The following is a 19214-nucleotide window of genomic DNA, read 5'->3' as shown; positions in this document are numbered from 1 at the left end:
GAAGGCGCCGAGCCCTAACCACTGGACCACCAGGGAAGTCCCAAGAATCACTTCATCTTGGTTTGCTGAGTACATTTTGCATAGCAAATTTCTGTCAGTTATCTATTGCAGCAATACAAACCACCCCAGAACTTAGTTACATAAAACATCATGAGTTATTTACGTTACTCACTTATATGCAGTTTGAACAGGACTCAGATCAGTTCTCTGCTTCTCCTTCACGGCTGTGACTCAACCGCAGGATCTACTTGCCACGTAGCTGGCTCACAACGCTGGCAAATTTGTGCCGACTGACGGCTAAGGGCTTGGTTTTCTCTGTTTTGGCCTCCCCACGGGCTGCCGTGGTCTCCTCCTCTCACAGGGAGGAGCTAGGTCTCAGGGGCAATCGCAAAACAACAGGAAACGGAATCCACCCATTTTTCAGCCCTGGCTCTAGAAACTAGCATAGAATCGCTTCAGCCGTATACTGTCGGTTAAGCTGTCCATGAGCCTAAATTTAAGGATGGAGCACGTAAGCCTCCTGATCAGCGGGAGGAATGTCAAAAGCGTTTTGGAGTCGTGCTTTAAAACTGCCGCAGTATGCCCTCGGGCCGCAAATTATCTACCTTCCCTCCACGTGTAAACTATACCCTCTTTCAAGACCCTAAAACACTTCATCCCATTACAGAATTGGTCTCAGGCTCAAAAGCCCAGAGTTTCATTAACTAAAGCAGGTCCAGGTAAGACCAGGGTGCAGCTGAAGCTCCTTGGGCTTGGCTTTTCAGAGCCTGCTCCTTGAGTATGGTTCTGCTCATTTGAAGACCTGGGACCTAAACAAGTTATTTTCTCTGTAACACACATGACACAGAGTAAGGCAACAGGCATAAGATACTTGCCGTGGGTAACAGGCACACAGCAGTCACTAGTATATCACAATTGTTAAACTCCAGGCTGGGCCCATTTCCATTCTTTAGGCCTTTGATAATTAGGCCTCAGTGCGGCTCTATAGGAATTCTCATCCGTGGTTCTTGCCCCTTCTCTGAGCTCACGAGTCTGCCCTCCGAATTCTTCTCCACCAGCTTCCTGCCCATAAAAGTTTAGGGATCCAAAGACATCTTTCCATTTTATTCTAAGCTGGAGTTATTTTGACCAGGACAGTTCTCTTAAAAATTGTGTGGGTTTTCCATGAACGTAATTAGGTTCTATTAGGTAAAAGCCACAACTTCAAGTCTTTTTGCAATAAGTCCTTGTCTATCTTGGGTTCCCTGCTGAACTCCTCTGAGACAACAGGTTTAAAGCTCTCAGAATCCCCATTGTTAAATGGAGAGGATTTGGAAAACATGCCCTTCTAATTCTTATAAGCCTTTCTGTCTACGTGAAAGGGTTTCTGAGTTACCATCTCACTTTTTTCTGAGATATTAACCAGCCTATGGTCCCACACAGAATCAGATTTGGGGCAACAAAGTATTTACTATTTTGAGAATTTTTTTGTCATATGGAAAGGCCTAGAAAGTGTTTTATTTTTGAACTTAGCGAATTCTGGCTCCTTTATACTTAAGTCCCTCAACCTGCACCTCCTCTCCTCTTGCATTTTTTTCATGGATGCCAAGAAGCAGCTATGTGAGATTTTCAATATTCTCCTAAATCACTGAATGTATTAGGCTCATTTCCTGTTTTCCACATTTACTGCTGGAGACAGGTTGCCAACACTTGCACCATTGCATAATGAGCCCCCTTTCTTCCAGCTTCCAGTGGCATTTCCTTCATTTTCCTTTAAACTCTCATCAACAACCTCCTGAATAACCTCTGAGATACTTCACTAAGACTCTCCTCAAGGCCTCTCTGGCTTCTACCTGCTTCTCAGCCTCAAACCAATAACACATGTTGCTTTTTGTTATGGAATCACCCCCCAACCCCAGGTGGAAATATCTGTATCAGTTATCTATTACTATGTACAAAGGAGCCCCAAGCTTGGTGACTTGAAACCATAATAATTTGTTATTTCCCTCAGAAATGTGCAAGTTGGGGAGGGCTTAGCAGGGAGTTTCCCTTTACTCTTGAATACAAGAGTGTCAAAGATTAGGGGCCATCTTTTAAAACCTCCACAATGCCCAGATTAAAAAAAACTATGAAAAAAAGCTGTTTACTTTAGAGCAATGGGATGATACCTTTGAACAACACAATATAACTGATAGTATATTATTAAAATATTGAGATGAGAAATGATTCAGACACGAGGAATAAACCTACTTGAAAAACTTACAAATCTTGGACAATGTCAACTTATCATGTCAAAAAGGATTAAAAACAATTGACTTATAATTGAAAGGAGGGAATATAATTTTGAAAGATAGGGAATTGGATTCCAGACAACAAATAAACTAGGGGATAATTTTCCACTTCTCCTTTTGAAGCTGCATAACCATAGATTTCCTTCTGCTATTCTCTCCAGTAATTCCCTTCTCAATGGACATCATCCAATATCCTCACAACAGCACCATCATTCTTCCTCTATTTCCCCTTTTTACCAATTCCCCAAAATTTTCCTTTTCATTTGTTGCTTGGTTGTATGACTTTTGAACTAAGTCACCTTTGCTTGTTATTGGTTATATCTCTTTTGGTTTTCTCAAGGCCTTTGACTATATATATATATATATATATATATATATATATATATATATATTTTTTTTTTTTTTTTTTTTTTTTTTTTTTTGCGGTACACGGGCCTCTCACTGTTGTGGCCTCTCCCATTGCAGAGCACAGGCTCCGAACGCGCAGGCTCAGCAGCCATGGCTCACGGGCCCAGCCGCTCCGCGGCATGTGGGATCCTCCCGGACCGGAGCATGAACCCGTGTCCCCTGCATCGGCAGGCGGACTCTCAACCACTGCGCCACCAGGGAAGCCCGACTATATTTCTTTTATTATCAATCTCCTTTTTTTGTTATGAGTTTTGTTGGTTTCTCAAATGAATCTACCCTCACATTTACAGACCTACTTAAGTTACAGAGTTTACCGAACATGGGAGAGCCCACCTAGCTTTCCAATTCTGAAATCAATTTAAAAGTATTTCAGTAGAAAAACAGAGTGTTATACAGCCCACAATAATCACAGCGTTTCCTTTAGTGATCGAAAGCACTGCTATTCAAGATCTAAATCATTCTTCAGCAGGTAACCAAAAAAGTCCCAGAGGTGTTAATCGTATAACCAAAGGAAGAAACTATGAAATTCTTATCTTACTTGAAAAGAAAACTTCCCAATACTAATTTCATTTCTGGCTTGCCATAAGTAAAGGAAGGGTTGACTTTGTGGGTTTAAGCTGAAATTTAGAAGAAGGAGAAATACTTTGGTATGAATATGCCAGAGGAGAGACTCAAAAAGCATAGTAAGTTTAAAAGTATATTTCACTGAAAAACTTTAAAGGATCAGAAAAAGGAAGGGGAGAGTGGAAAAGGCAGGGCAGAAAAGGTTTTATCCTCACCCAAAATGAGACAGAATGTAGACTTGATTGTTGAAAAGAGTCAAGTTTTATCAAAATGAGAAATTATATCTCGGTTTTTTCAATCATACATACTTTCCAGAAACAGACAGCATTTTATGGTTAAAAAAGACCTTACAGATTAAATGTTCTCTGTTCTGTAAAATGATCACGTAGGATTAGATTTCCAATGAGAAGTCTAACTATAATTGCCTACGGCTGCTTAAGAATTTCATTAAGAATTCCAAACACTGCAGAAGTAACTTTCAAACATTTTCATTTCTGCTAATATTGTGATTCTTAAAATAGATGAAAAAGATAAATTAAAATATTTTCCAATGTTATAGGGATTTTCAGTTTAATTTACTTACAGCTAAGTATTGAATCAGCTTCCAGAAAAAGTATCTTTTTCAGTGACTCATTCAGAATGGATTACCTAAGAAGCGTTTGATATTTCAGAAATGTCCTTAATATTTAGATGTTATAATCCTGATTTTAGCAGATTTTTACCTGGAGCTAGAGCAGACACCATATTGGCCTATAGCAACAATGATTTTGACCCACCTGAAAATTATTAGTGAAGTCTGTCTACCATATCTTTAAATGACGGCAAAAACAGGCTCTGCAACATTGCAAACATTTTTTTTTAAGTCAGTAATTCTGTAAATATCTCAGTCTTTCATTTACAAAAGAAGACTTCTCGCTATGTCTAGTCTGTCTTTTCTCACACATGCAGTCCCTATAAATACATTAAAAATTCTTATTGGTATAGAAACAAAACAAAAAGGGAATTTTTATTATCTTTTTAAAAGAGACTATGAAAGTTTCATTGCCTGTTACTTTACTAGGAATTCATTTATGAATTATGTGGATTCTTTAGCTTGTATTGGATTATTTGACTGTTAATTTTATTTACTTTTAATTACCACTTTGGAAAGATGTGACTAAATGCAAATCAACAAAGGTTTTAGTAAAGTCATCAACAATAAGAGTAACAAGGAAGACCTGTCTCTCCTTCCACACATCTGTAAGTCATTACCAAAACCTACAAAATTACATCTATCTAACCAAACGGGCAACGTTTACGTAAAACATTAATTTTCACCATTTATACATTACTTAACACGTATATAAAATGGCTAGTGTTACAGTGATGAACATCATGAGTGCACTTCAGCTAACTCAGAAGGGAGAACGCCCAGGCTCAAGTCACTCAATGAAATGAAAGGTGACATGGGATGACTTAGCTTGGTGTTCCCATCCCCAATCTCTCTGCTCCAAATCTGTGCAATTATTTTTTGCCTCCATCTGCGGTTCTGAGCTATTTACAGCTGGAATTGGTCTTTGCACATGCAGAAACTAGAAGACAGACAAAATACCTCAAAATAAACCAATAAAAAATTTACTGTCAAAACTAGAAATTAACCAGAAAATCTAAGACTCATTGGTGAATATTTTGGTTCCTGATTATTTTTCTTCTTTGACCAACTGCCTTCCTCTTTTGCTATTTTTTCCCTATGGATCTTGGTTATGAATATATATATGTGTGTGTGTGTGTGTATATATAGTTTGAATTTTGTCTTATTCCAAACTCGGTAATGACTTGTTCTCTGTCTCTAAAATGCTTAGATAGTTCCAGATTCTATTTCTATCTACTTTGTTGACTGACTGACGAGAACTCAGCTTTATCAATGCATCTCCCTATTTGTGCACTGTCTCCCTTCGGTGTTCCTCATCCAGATCCCTTCTTGCATAAGAGCATCCCCCTTATACCAGCCTGTTTCCTTAATGGTGAGGATGTTTGCTCTGGTTTGTGATAAAAGGTATCTTTCTCAATTTTGTCTAAATGTCAGTATCTCATTGTGATAAGCTCAATTCTTGGAGGAAAGAGATTTTACTTATTTTTAAGCAAAAGTTTGTTTCTCAAAAGTTACCCATTTTGCTTATCTTGATCAGTTGTTATTAACACTGGCTGTACAACAGAATCACGTGAGAAACTTAAAAATTACTCATGCTAGTGTCCCACTCAAGATGAATTAAATAAAATCTCTATTGGTAAACCCTGGGCATTGCTATATTTTATATACCTTGTGATTCTGATATGAAACATGCATTGAGAAACTAGTCTAGATTTATGTGCTCCACACTTACTCGTATATAAAAATCACCTGTGGATTTTATCAGACTATAGATGCTAATTCAGAAACTCTGAGTTGAAGCCTGAGACCCTGTATTTCTAAGTTTCTAGAAAAGACTGCTGGTCCATAAACCATACTAAGAGTAGCAAGGGTCTAAATGAAAGTAGTTAACTACCTAATTATGTGATTATAATTAACATAATGAAGAATTTAGGACTTCCCTGGTGGAGCAGTGGTTGAGAATCTGCCTGCCAATGCAGGGAACATGGGTTCAAGCCCTGGCCCGGGAAGATCTCACATGCCGCGGAGCAACTGAGCCCATGCGCCACAACTACTGAGCCTGTGCTCTAGAGCCCACGAACCACAACTGCTGAGCCCGCATGCCACAACTACTGAAGCCCGCACGCCTAGAGTCCATGCTCCACAACGAGAAGCCACTGCAATGAGAAGCCCGCACGCCAAAACAAAGAGCAGTCCCCACTTGCCGCAACTAGAGAAAAGCCCACACGCAGCAACAAAGACCCAATGCAGCCAAAAATAAATAAATAAATTTATATTAAAAAATGAATTTATGGAACAGATATTGCTTAAATACATGTCAGATGTGTTCTTTGGGCTATAATAAAATATTTTAGGAGACTTTTTGCCTATGATCACCTGAAAACATCATTACCCTTGATGTTGCCCTTGGTAAGTACTTTGTTTTAAATTATCCCGTTGAATAATTATCATTCTCTTTTTTTCCCAAGTGTTCAGGATTTCAAGACATTTCTAAAATAGAAAAATAATCTAATTTGATTATTTGATTTGGTTAATCCCTAAATAGGAAGGCATTAGTTTGTGTGAGTGTATGTATGCAATGAACTAGCCAGATAGGACTTTGTGTCTTATTTGAACGACCGCCATTTCCATATACCATCAATCGCATCTCAGAAAGGACATGACATTCCTGTTCCGTGGCTAGGCAGGTAAAGAGGAGACTAACCCACTCGCTTTGGAGTGAGCCTCACTCTTACTATTGCCTCACATCTTTCTTATTCTTTCAAGTATTAGAGATCTCTAAGATATCAAAGGATTTAAAACATCTTGGAAATATCTGTAACTGTATGAGTGGGTGGTGATACAAATGTGAAACCATGGTTAAAAATATAAGTTTAGAAAATTAGAAGAATAACTAAAGTAGGCATCAAGCTTGAAATCTAGAGATGCTTTGTTAAAGGAAAAAAATCACACAAGTTCGTTCATCAATATTATTAGGATTCACGACCCACTGTATTTTAAAAATGTAGACTCTTGACCACCCTCACTCAATCTTGTCCTTCTTTCTGCCATCAGGTAGTACTCTCTGTCTTTCTGAGAATATTTACTGTTAATTATTTTATCCCATTTTTAATTCCTTACTTCTCCCTACTCCTTCCTACTTAATGCTATCCAAATCATCTCTGCCTTACACTCTCTTTGTATGAGTAGAAACCACTAACCTTTACAGACTATTTACTACACGCCAGATAATGTCCTATGCCCTTTATAGGTGGTAATCCATTTAATCTTTCCCCAAATCTTGAGAGGTAGGTATTTTTCTTACTTCACTGCAGGGGAAACTGAGACGCAAAGTGGTTAAGTAACGTTCCCAAGATAATACTGCTTTTAAGTGACAAACTCAGACGCAAGCCCAGGTGGTCACTTCACCTGCAAAAGAGATCCTTATAGCACTTCCTCATAGCATCACCGGGATTACTGCATTCATACCCAAACAGCTCCCTGAGCAGAACACTCCCTTTCTTTCTGTCTGTCCCAAGGCCCAGTCTGCTACCAGGCAGTTAAAACGAGGGAAGATCCCAGCTTAACAACAGACTACCCTTACCTATGGTTTACCATATGTGAGGTTCCAGTCAAAATACTTTACATGTATTAACTCAGTCTTCACAGCAAGCCCTTTTGAGGAAGCATTTTTATCTGCACTGAAGGTGAGAGAATGGAGGCACTGATGGTTGAAGAGCCTCACCCCTACCCCAAGTTCACAGTCAGCAGCACAGCAGAATGTGGACACAGGCTGTCAGGCTCCAGAGGTGGTGCTTTCAGCCACCTCGCTTTTCCCGCCCTGAAGATAATGAGAATATGTTCACCTCCTTGTCTTGTGGGTCAACCTGACTAACTCTTTTCAAAATATCACAAAGCTCCCACAATGCCGCTTAGTGATTTATGAATGTGCAATTTCATCTTTGAATTCAGACGTATTTCCCACAAGTAGGCCCCCAGGAATTATACGATACCTGTTTGCATGCTGTTATCGCTTCTTTAAAATTCTGACCACATCTTGAGTAAGGAAATATGGATTTAAGGTAAATAAATGCTCTGCAATCTTTGTCAGTCAACCTTGAGACTGACGGGCTGAATAAATATGTTCAATTACCATTTTTATAAGCAATATAAAAAGTGTCTGTTCAAAGTTTGGAGGAGTCAAACAAGCACTGCAGTGGTCGCGACTGCACACAGGGGTTTGGTCTGGAATTAACACCACTTCACGTCCCGCTCATGTATCCACCACAGCCACGCCCCGGACAGCACAGACTGCTCTGGGTGCAGATCGCTCTGTTAGTACATGTGCCCTTAAACCACGTGTTCATGTCTGACTTCACTTTACGCTTATACAAAGCTCATTTTAACCGAAGCAGAGGCAATTAACCAAAGATGTTCTATTCAATTTCATTTTTTTTCCCTTACACTGGTACGCTAACTTAAATAGGGTATAAGTGACACCAGTGTATAGCCATAGACATACCTATAGGTGCAATAGAGTGAGTTTAAAAAGCCTTTCTCAATTCTTTGATTTCAAAATAAAATCCGGTGTTACTTTTTCAAAAACCTTAAGAAAAATAAATTTTAATAGAGAAGTCTGAAACTTACTGTGAAAACAAATTTAAATTATATTTAGAAGAACATGAGATACTTTTATAAACAAACACAAAGACATATGTATAATACTTAATTTCACTAATGAGCTAGAACCACTTCAGAATATCAGAATCTATGTTTGAAAGAAAATGTTTGAAAAAATTATTTTAACTGTATCTTTTCCATCTATAATGACTGATAATTATATATACATTAAAATGACTCAATTACCCATATAAAACATTGTTTATATTTTTTATATTTACCGATTTCATAATAAAGTTTGTTTGAAGGAATAACAACTTCAACTGTTCAAGAAAGAATTATCTTTACTTTCAGATAACTGGTACTATGGAAAAATTATAAACTAGATTAGTCAAATGCTGACACCTAAATACGAAAAGTTTGCATGTGAAATACGTAGTGACTGACTGGTTTTTACAGCAAAGAGTTCTCTTTCTCTAATGTTAAAGAATAAGCTTTTTTGTCTCAGCATTTTTCTTCCAGCCTTATGGTACTTTGAACCCTCTAATTTATAATCAGTCAGAAAAATAGCCACTGCTACTGAGTAATAAAATTTTGTCCCTTCCTTCCTTCCTTCCTTCCTCCCTCCCTCCCTTCCTCCCTCCGTCCCTCCGTCCCTCCCTCCCTCCCTCCCTCGCTCATTCTACAAACATCTTACACTATGCTAGTATTATTTGGATGGCTTAGTATACCATAAATTCTATGTAACTGCATAAACGTATAAAGCTGAGCATTCTGAGTTTTTGAAAAGAAATGAGTCCAAGTTCCTATTAAAAGTCTTGCTAGGGGCTTCCCTGGTGGCGCAGTGGTTGAGAGTCCGCCTGCCGATGCAGGGGACGCGGGTTCATACCCCGGTCTGGGAGGATCCCACATGCCGCGGAGCGGCTGGGCCCGTGAGCCATGGCCGCTGAGCCTGCGCGTCCGCAGCCTGTGCTCCGCAACGGGAGAGGCCACAACAGCGAGGCCCGCGTACCGCAAAAAAAAAAAAAAAAAAAAAAGTCTTGCTAAACTCTCATCACATATAAGCTCCATAGTAACCAGTATGCTCTGTGTTGTCCTGGTTAAGGTCCGTGTTAGAGGTTCATGGGTTTACTCTTAGGCAAGTGACTTCATTTCTCCAAGCCACATCTATAAATGGAGAAAAACAGTATCTCTCCCTTCTGGCTGTTAAATATATTACAAACAATACATAGGAATTGCTTAGCATATGTGACAAGAGCCTCCAAAATTTTAAATGCTATTTTTTAAAAAGTAAAGAGAGGGGACTTCCCTGGTGGTCCAGTGGTAAAGAATCCGCCTTGCAATGCTAGGGGACACGGGTTCGATCCCTAGTCAGGGAACTAAGCTCCCACATGCGATGAGGCAACTAAGTCCACGTGCCACAACTGCTGAGCTCACGTGCTTCAACTAGAGCCCACGTGCCGCAAACTACAGAGCCCACGTGCCCTGGAGCTTACGCGCCACAACTAGAGAAGAGAAAATGCGCACGCCACAACTAGATAGAAGCCGGCGCACCACAACGATAGAGAAGCCCGGGCACTACAACAAAGAGCCCACATGCCACAATGAAAGATCCTGCATGCCTCAACAAAGATCCCACGTGCCGCAACTAAGATCCCAGGCAGCCAAAAATAAAGAAATAAAATAAATACCAAATAAATCTTAAAAAAAAAAAGTAAAGAGAAATATCAAGAACCTGAAAATCATGACTGCTAATCTGTGTTTTAGGAAGGAAACACCTGGAGCCTTGGTTATCAGTATTAGGATGGTTTTTGTTGGTATAATAAATGATGGATTCAATTATCATAAGAATAGCTTTCAACCATTTAAAACTGTCATAATTCTATTTACATTATTTCCTAGGTATGCTTTCAATGTAAGACTATTTTGAAAAGAGGAGTTTACTGATGGAATCCAGCTATTATTCATCTAAATGTTATGTTCCCACTAAACTTAATTTTGATTATCTGAATTGGTTCTTTATAGACAGTCCAGAGGAGACAAAAACTAATCTAGAGGATCAATAAAACAAGATTTAATTTTATATTGGATTTGAGTTACAGTGAGGGGTTCTGATACTATGAAAACTTAATTCTTTTTAACATGAAGTAATACATAACAGTTCTTGGAGGCTGTCAGCATAAGGATATGAATCTCACTGTAATAATCTGCACACTGTACTCATTGTGTAGGGCCCAAATGAGTATGAACTGATGTTATAGTTTTAAACACACGTCACCCTGGCGTTCCCATGCTGCCTCTCAGTGAGGCTCTTGTTTTCTGAAAAGGAGGCAGGTCCTCGGAACTGCTTCCTACAGATGTCCCGTAATAATGTGAAGTGTTAGAAATGTACATTAACTAAAACTATGGATTACATAGTTAATCAGAGTCACATATCATGTTTTTATCCACAAGAGTCTGAAAATAATAAGACTCCTGAAAATAATATAATTTCCATTTGATAAATATTAATGCTCACCATGTGAAAATCACTTTCTTATAAAATTTCGAAGTGCATAGCAAATGTTCAAGTTACTCTTTATAATCCTCTAGTAAACAAAGGTTTTATTACTCTCATGTTTGTAATACTAGATTGTAGAAAATAAGGTATTAAAACACTGAGTGGTTGAGAGAGCAAATAAATGGAGTCTGGACAGGTGTCAAATGGAGAAAAATAACGAGATTCGGATAATCTAGCCCAGTGGGTCAAATAAATATAGTATGATAGATTCTTACAATAAAATCATCGTATATATTGTCAGAATAGCTTTATTAATATCAATACTTAAAATATTAGTCATCTTAGACCAAAAATACCAACTTCAAGTTAGTTGAAGGACCCAGGAATTCAGAAGACAACTTTTTTCCTCTGTGACTCTGCTTAAGTTTAAAACATACCGATCCCACTTTTTTAATCCTAATAGCCACATAGGATGCCTCCTATAAGCTGGAAAAGGCCTTATCACCTGAAATGCAAAATATTTTGCAGATGTTTTTTTCTTTTTATACTGCATATCTAAATTTGCCAACTACTTTCACAGTAAGGGAAGACTCTTTACTATTTTCAAAATGTGATTTTTTTTGGACTAACGTTTTGACTTTGAGTCATTTCTTCTGACATTTTGATGAGATTCTTTCGATTTAATGGATCCTTGGAGTCATGCCAAAACATGTTATTTGGTTTCAGTAAACAATTACGAAAACGGTATCCAGAAATTTTAGTTGGTTGTGTAAAGGATGTGCAAAATCCTATTTCAGTATGAACACAGTTTCTAAACAAAACCATATGTTGCTGGCCGACCTTGGATAGGATTTCAAATCTGTTGGCTATCTATAAACATTCCGTTCTAGAAGAGAATGTTAAGTTCTTCCCTTTAAAACATTCAACTTAGAAAAAAATTTTTCCTTTTTATAAGTAGTATCATACAAAGAGTAGAATAAAGAGGAAAGAAAGTAAAGAAGGATGAAAGAATGAGAATTTTATGGGTTTTTTTTTTAGCATATGTATTAGTGAGCAAAAGATGAAGAATGATGCAAATAAGGGAAGTGAAGATGAAGTTTTCTGAACCCCACTCTCTGTCATAGGCTACAATTTGGCAAAGGTCTGGTTGTCCGTATTAGAGGCTGGTTTTCAGAGACTGGAGCCAGAGGAACTGAAGAATTTGGAGTGACAAATCAATTAGGGAAAACCGATTACAAAATGCTAGGAAGAACAAAAACACGATCTCTGCCCATGAAACTAGAGCTGGGATCCTGTGAGGGTGTTGGTCCAATAGTTTGAAATAAGTTAGGGACATGGTAAACTGGAAAGTCAGTTTGTAACCAGTGAAGCAGACACAAGGCAACTGCTACAAACAGCTCTAGTAGGTCTGTAGTTCTCCCTCATGTTCTAAATGCTTGAGTATCTCAGGCAGGGAGAAAGTGTAAAGCACTAGAACAGAGAGGAAAACATGATGGAATGGGAAGGGGTGCAGAGCACATGGTAGCCTTTCTAAAGATGATGACTTTCTTCCCTAAAATTATAAAAGAGAGCAGAAGGATAGATGGAAAGAAGAGAGACTTTTATAAGATGTGGAAGTAATTATACTAGATGGAAAAATAGAGGTGGTAGGAGGTTCAGAATATGGTGGTCATATCACACTTAACTCACACTGAATCTAAAGCCAACTAAAACAAGTGAATAATCTTATACCTGTATTTTGGCTATGTACTGTTGATGAACTGGATTTGGGTTTTGAGGGAAAAAAAATGAAGGCAGGATTTCTCCTAGATTTCCTGTCCAAGCAACTTAGTGAATAGTAATGACAATTTCTAAGATGGATTACGCTAGCAGCCCTCAAATTATCAAACACTGCAAGTCCCTGAGTCCCTTTAAGTGGATCTGTAAAACAAAAAAATTTTCTTAATAATTCTCAGACATCATATGACTTTAATTCTCATTCTCTCATGGGTGGAATTTTTCAGAGATTACACATTGTGTGATAACATAATGATTGTTCTGTTGGACGACAGAATGGTAATATGTATACTCTTGTGTTCAAATGCTTAGTTCTAATTTCTAGTTCAGTAAGACAGTTATAACTCTCCTAAGAAAAAGTCTTTGGAGTCCTCCATTATTTAAAAAACTTCATGACAAGACATTCAATAATATTAACGAAATAGGCAGAGTCTTTGAAAGTGACAAACTACCAAAGCCCAGTTAAAAAGTAATAGATGGCTAGAATAACTCTATATCTTTTTATTACAAAAATCAAATTCATAGTTAAAAGCCTTCCTATAGATAATATTCCAGGCCCAGATTCCTTTATTGTTAAATTATTTCTAAAATTTAAGGAAAAAATAATATTGATTTTATATAAGTTCTTGAAAATAAGAGAACAAGAAACAATTTCAACTCATTTTATGAGGTCTGTGTTACCCTGATATCAAAACAAAAGACAGAAAGATATTACAAAAGAATATATAAAACTACAGAGCAATATACCTTACAAATATAGACACAAAAATGAGTAATTTGTATATATCCTATTCCAAGTGAGGTTTTCCCCAGGAATAAAAGGGTAGTTTAGCATTTGAAAATCAATCAACTTAACTTACCATATGATTAACTCAATAGATGCAAAAAAAAAAATTGACAAAATTCAACACCCTGTCCTAAATTTTTTAGCAAATTGGATACTGAATAGAACTTTCTCAATTAAATAAATTATATCTACAAAAATCCCATGATAGCATCAAATTTAATGGTGAAATACTGAATTCCTTCTCCCTATGATCACAATAAAAGGGTAGATGACCTTTATCATCACTCCTATTTGACACTGTGGGTGAAGTTCTACCCAGTTCAATAAGGCAAACACACTGGAAAGAAAGTAAAACAATTTGTATTTGCAGAAGACATAATAACCTATGTACTCGAGAACTATTAAGTTTAGTGCAAACAGCCTTTGCCTAAAGACATTTGTCAAAATCAATCACAGGCAATTCCTGAATATCATAAAACAACCTGATTCAGTTATTGAATATTGAAGAGGTAAATAAGAGTTGGGGCAGGGCTTCCCTGGTGGTGCAGTGGTTGAGAGTACGCCTGCCGATGCGGGCGACACGGGTTCGTGCCCCGGTCCGGGAAGATCCCACATGCCGCGGAGCAGCTGGGCCCGTGAGCCATGGCCGCTGAGCCCGCGCGTCTGGAGCCTGTGCTCCGCAACGGGAGAGGCCACAGCAGTGAGAGGCCCGCGTACCGCAAAAAAAAAAAAAAAAAAAAAAAAAAAGAGTTGGGGCAAATAATAGGCTAGCAAAAAGCTTAAAAGAAAAAGCTCTGGGATGAATGAGATGTCTGTAAGGGACACTGACATTCTACAGCATATTCCTGGGAATGTAGAATGCTACACATATCTGTACAGCTGTGCACATACCCAGGGCAGTGTGCATGCTCCAGAAAAACCTGAGAAGACCCTAATTCAGTTCACATCCAGCTAATCTTGAGACTCTGTAAAAAGAAAGGGAAGGCTAAGATGAAGTTGTAAACTCTGGAAGAGGTTGAAGGCATGCCCCAAGAACACATACAGAGTCCCTTGGCAAAGACTGGGAGGCTTACTGATTTGAGGCTTCTAAGAAACATCTCTGTCCAGTTATTGGCTGATGGCGAAAGAGAGAGAACTAGTTCAGAAATGTCACTAAACAGACAATAGCAACAACCCTGGTGAGGGAGAAACGTCTGAGTTCCAACACTGCCACATTCCATTATTTAAAATGTCCAGTTTTCAACACAAATTGTGAGATATGCAAAGAAACAGTAAATTACGGCTCGTATACAGGAAAAAAGGCAGTCAATAGAAACTTCCTAAGAAAATCCAGCTGTTGGATTTACTAGATAAAGACATAAATCCTTTAAGTATGTTCAAAGAACTAAAGGACCATATCTAAAAACTGAAGAAAAACATTAGGTTGATGTCTTACCAAAAAAAAAGAATATCAATAAAGATGTAGAAATTATAAAGTAGGACCAAATAGATATTTTGGAGTTGAAAAGTATAACTAAGATGAAAAATTTGCTAGAGGGAATCAACAGCAGATTTTAGCAGATGGAAGAAAAACTCAGCACACTTGAAGGTTGATCAACTGAGATTATTTAAACAGAGCCTCAGAAAACTGTGAGGCACCATCAAGTACACCAGCATATATCTAATAAGAGCTCCAGAAGGAGAGGAGAGAGAGAAGGGGGAAAACAATACCTGAAAGAATAATAGCCAAGTTTTTTCCAAATTTGCTGAAAATATTTATTTACACATCTAAGAAGCTCAACAAAATCCAAGTAGGATAAAGTAAAGAAATCAACTTCCTTAAGGTAAAAGCTAAAAATACCAAATGCTTAGAAGAAAACATAGGTGTAAATCTTGATAACCTTGGATTAGGTGATAACTTCTTAGCTATGACACCTACAGCACAAACAACCAAAGAAAAATAAATAAATTGGACTTCATCAAAATTGAAAACTTTCGTGCATTAAAGGATACAATCAAAAAGTAAAAGACAACACACACAATGGGAGGAAATATTTGCAAATCATATATCTAATAAGGACCTAGTAGTATTCAAAATACATAAAGAACCCTTATAACTCAACAATAAATAGACACATTTAGAAATGGGCAAAGGATCTGAATATACACTTCTCTGAAGAATTATATAAGTAGCCAATAAGTGTATGAAAAGATGATCAATATAGTTGGTCACTAGGGAAATACAAATCTAAACCACAGTAAGACAACACTTCACACTCGCTAGGACGACTATAATCAAAAAGACAATAACAAGTGTTGACAGGGATGTTAAGAAACTGGAACCCTTGTATATTGCTGGTGGGAATATAAATGTGACCAACATTTGACAAAAAACATTTTGACAGTTCCTCAAGAAGCTGAAGATAGAAATACCATATGACCCAGCAATTCCACCCCTAAAGATAATACAAGAAAATTGAAAATACAGGTACACACAAACACATGTATGCAAATGTTCATAATGGCATTATTCAGAAGAGCCAAAAAGTGGAAGCACTCCAAATATCCCTCAAGTGATGAAATGATAACATATTGTATATTCAAAAAATGGCATATTATCCAGCCACATAGATTCATCTTCTCAACTAATTAGCTGGATCACTTGGATACCCATATGCAAATAAACAGATACACAAACAAATAAATAAAATTGAACAATCCTTGTTTCACAGCAATTTGCAAAAATTATATGAAAATTAACTCAGAATGGATACTGAATATATCTGTGTAATCTAAAGTTGTAAAGCTAATGGAAGAAAAAATAGAAGAAAAAGCGTTGTGACTTAGATAAGACAAAAAGCATGAAAATGAAAATAAAAGTTAATATTTTAGTCTCTTAAAATTTAAAAACTTCTGCTCTTCAAAAGCCACTGTTAATGAATTGCAGAAGCAAGCCACAGTTTGGGAGAAACTATTATAAAACATATTTCCTATAAAGGGCTTTTATATCTACTAAAGAACTCTTATAACTCAAATATCTCTAAGGTAATGAGGCCTTGTTTCTAATCACTGTATGGTGAAAGAACCAGGCTTTCCTCGGCATACGGTAAATAGGTGAAAAGCACTAAAAATTCTGGGACCTGGGACTTCCCTGCTGGCGCAGTGGCTAAGAATCCGCCTCCCAATGCAGGGGACATGGGTTTAAGCCCTGGTCTGGGAAGATCCCACATGCTGCGGAGCAACTAAGCCCGTGCGCCACAACTACTGAGCCCGCGTGCCACAACTACTGAAGCACGTGTGCCTGGAGCCCGTGCTCCGCAACAAGAGAAGCCACCGCAATGAGAAGCCCGGGCACCTCAATGAAGAGTAGCCTTCACTCACTGCAACTAGAGAAAGCCCACGCGCAGCAACGAGGACCCAGTGCAGCCAAAATAAATAATTTATACGAAAAAAAAAGTTTTAAAAAAATTCTGGGCCCTGGCCACATTTCGAGGTATTGTAATAATATTCATCCTGTTCCAATCCCTGAAATCCAAACTTACCAAATATCTCACTTCTCCCCAGGAAAGGAAAGACTGACCGGTGAATTTGTATTGTATTCTAGAAGGAAAGAGCCATTAACACTACATACATCTTGAGAAAGGGGGTGACACAACTTGGTTGACACAGGACTCTCAGGACTATGCCTGTCATCCTGTCTTAATTATTAATAACGTCCCTTTTATTTTGCAATTTTCCCAATTTAGTAGATAGTTATTTGGTTATGCTAAACTTAAGCCACATTCAAACCGACAGATAAACAGCTGATCTTCCTTGAAAGAGTTCTTCCGATAGACCAGGATAAAAGAATGAGGGGATAAATAGCTGGTGATGCTTTTTTTTTTCATAGCACCCACATCGATACAGCCATTTTTTATTCTGAGAGCCTTGTTTAGAGTTGCTGAACCATCTCAAATGTATAGGCACGCCATAAGTACTTAAAGAGGCTGCGTCCAAATTACTAACCTAAAAGCCATTCTGTCCCACCTTTCTGACCTTTGGTATTCTATTTTAAAATAAGGTGGTACCATCCTTCATATATCACAGGATGTCATAAGGATCATATGTGATAATGCATGTGACTGTAATTTGTAAATTCCAATGTGAAATATATAACTGTTTAGAAAAAGGTCCCCTTTTCTTCCAAAATCTCGACCTCCATTTAAGTCTTTTGGATGAGTATTTCATAGACATTTGTGAAACATCTTTCTTATTCACATTGCTTTCCTTAAATTGTTCTAGTCTCTGATGAAGGTAAGCCAAGAAATCAGTGTTTGCACCAAGTGACAGAACTAAGTTGGGCGTATGATCCAGGCTGACTTTATCATCTTTCTCCCAAGAATTTGAATTGAGTTACACAGAGTGGTTTTCAGATGATGTCCCTGGAACCATACATAGGGTTATATAAAGTCACGGTCAGAGTTGGTTCACTGTTTACCCAAATCCTCTGACAAACTAAAATTATGAGGAAAGTGAAACTAAGGACCTTGCTGAGGAAAGTTCTTCTCGAGAGAATGGAAAAGAGCAAAAGGAGAGGTAAGCAGAGCCTGGCTGCCTGAGGCTCTAGCCTAGAGTAAGAGGAGGGAGTTGCTGCCCTATGACTTTCTGCATTTGAGTTCTGTGATCTATCTTGCATTCTTAACATAAATCTCCCTTCACTTATGATAGCTGGTCTGAGTTTTGGTTCTTAGCAACCAAATGACCCCTGACTAACTGGACCAAGGCAATTCACCCACTGTCTACAATATTCCTTGTTTCACCTCAAACCTTCTTTGACGAAAATACAGCATTAGACTTATCCTTTCACTTCACTCTTATAACTACTACATTCACATCTCTGGACTTAGGTTTATTTATCACTCTTAGTAAGTATTCAGAAAAAAAATATTGCCCATTTTTCTAGAAAAATCCATAGTAGCTAGTACCCTTAAATGTACTATCATTGATATGTGTATCTTTCCAATGATTACTTTTGTATTTATAGGAAAGAAAAATAGATTATTGTTTTAAATAAGGAAATATTTGGATTCTGTTACATTTTCTTCTAGTAGTACAACTCCTTTGTCCCTTCCTAGTTTTCTCCTGCTACAAAGTTTTATGCTTTAAAGATTGCCCAGCTAATGCAGCACTTGCTGGGAAGTTGAGGTATTATCTGTGCAGCTTAAATATTTATGAGTAAAAAGAAACGATAAGCTGAAGGGTGTGCCATTTATGAAAGCTTTAATGGATGCAGTTTAGCCCAAAATGAAACCTGTTTAGGGAACACAACTGCATTTGTTTAATGATACACGGAAATATTACTCTGTACTTGGTATAGCATCAGCAAGTAATTGGAAAGCAGAAAATGCCTAACTGTAGTTGGTGAGACTCGTACTGCTGGGAGAAAAACTGCTATGATTATAGCAGAAGACTATGTTAGCTAAATAACCATGCTTCTGGGGCTTAAACACAAGGAATATTACTGCACATATATCATGACAATGCAGTCCCTGTCTTAGTAAGTGTGGGTTTGGTCCCACGTGGGCAGTGGTGAGCAAATATTGGATAGCATGGGCGCTTGGCAGTGACACCTGCAAAGCACAGACGTCACTGGAAAATGTTGCACTTAATTCTAATTCAGAACCCCACTGGCTTCTAATTAGACTTCCGAAAAACATGGGA

This window comes from Lagenorhynchus albirostris, chromosome 4 (genome assembly GCF_949774975.1).
Source record: "Lagenorhynchus albirostris chromosome 4, mLagAlb1.1, whole genome shotgun sequence".
NCBI classification, from domain to species: domain Eukaryota; kingdom Metazoa; phylum Chordata; class Mammalia; order Artiodactyla; family Delphinidae; genus Lagenorhynchus; species Lagenorhynchus albirostris.
The sequence above is the reverse complement of the archived record's forward strand: the minus strand, read 5'-3'. Positions refer to the sequence as shown.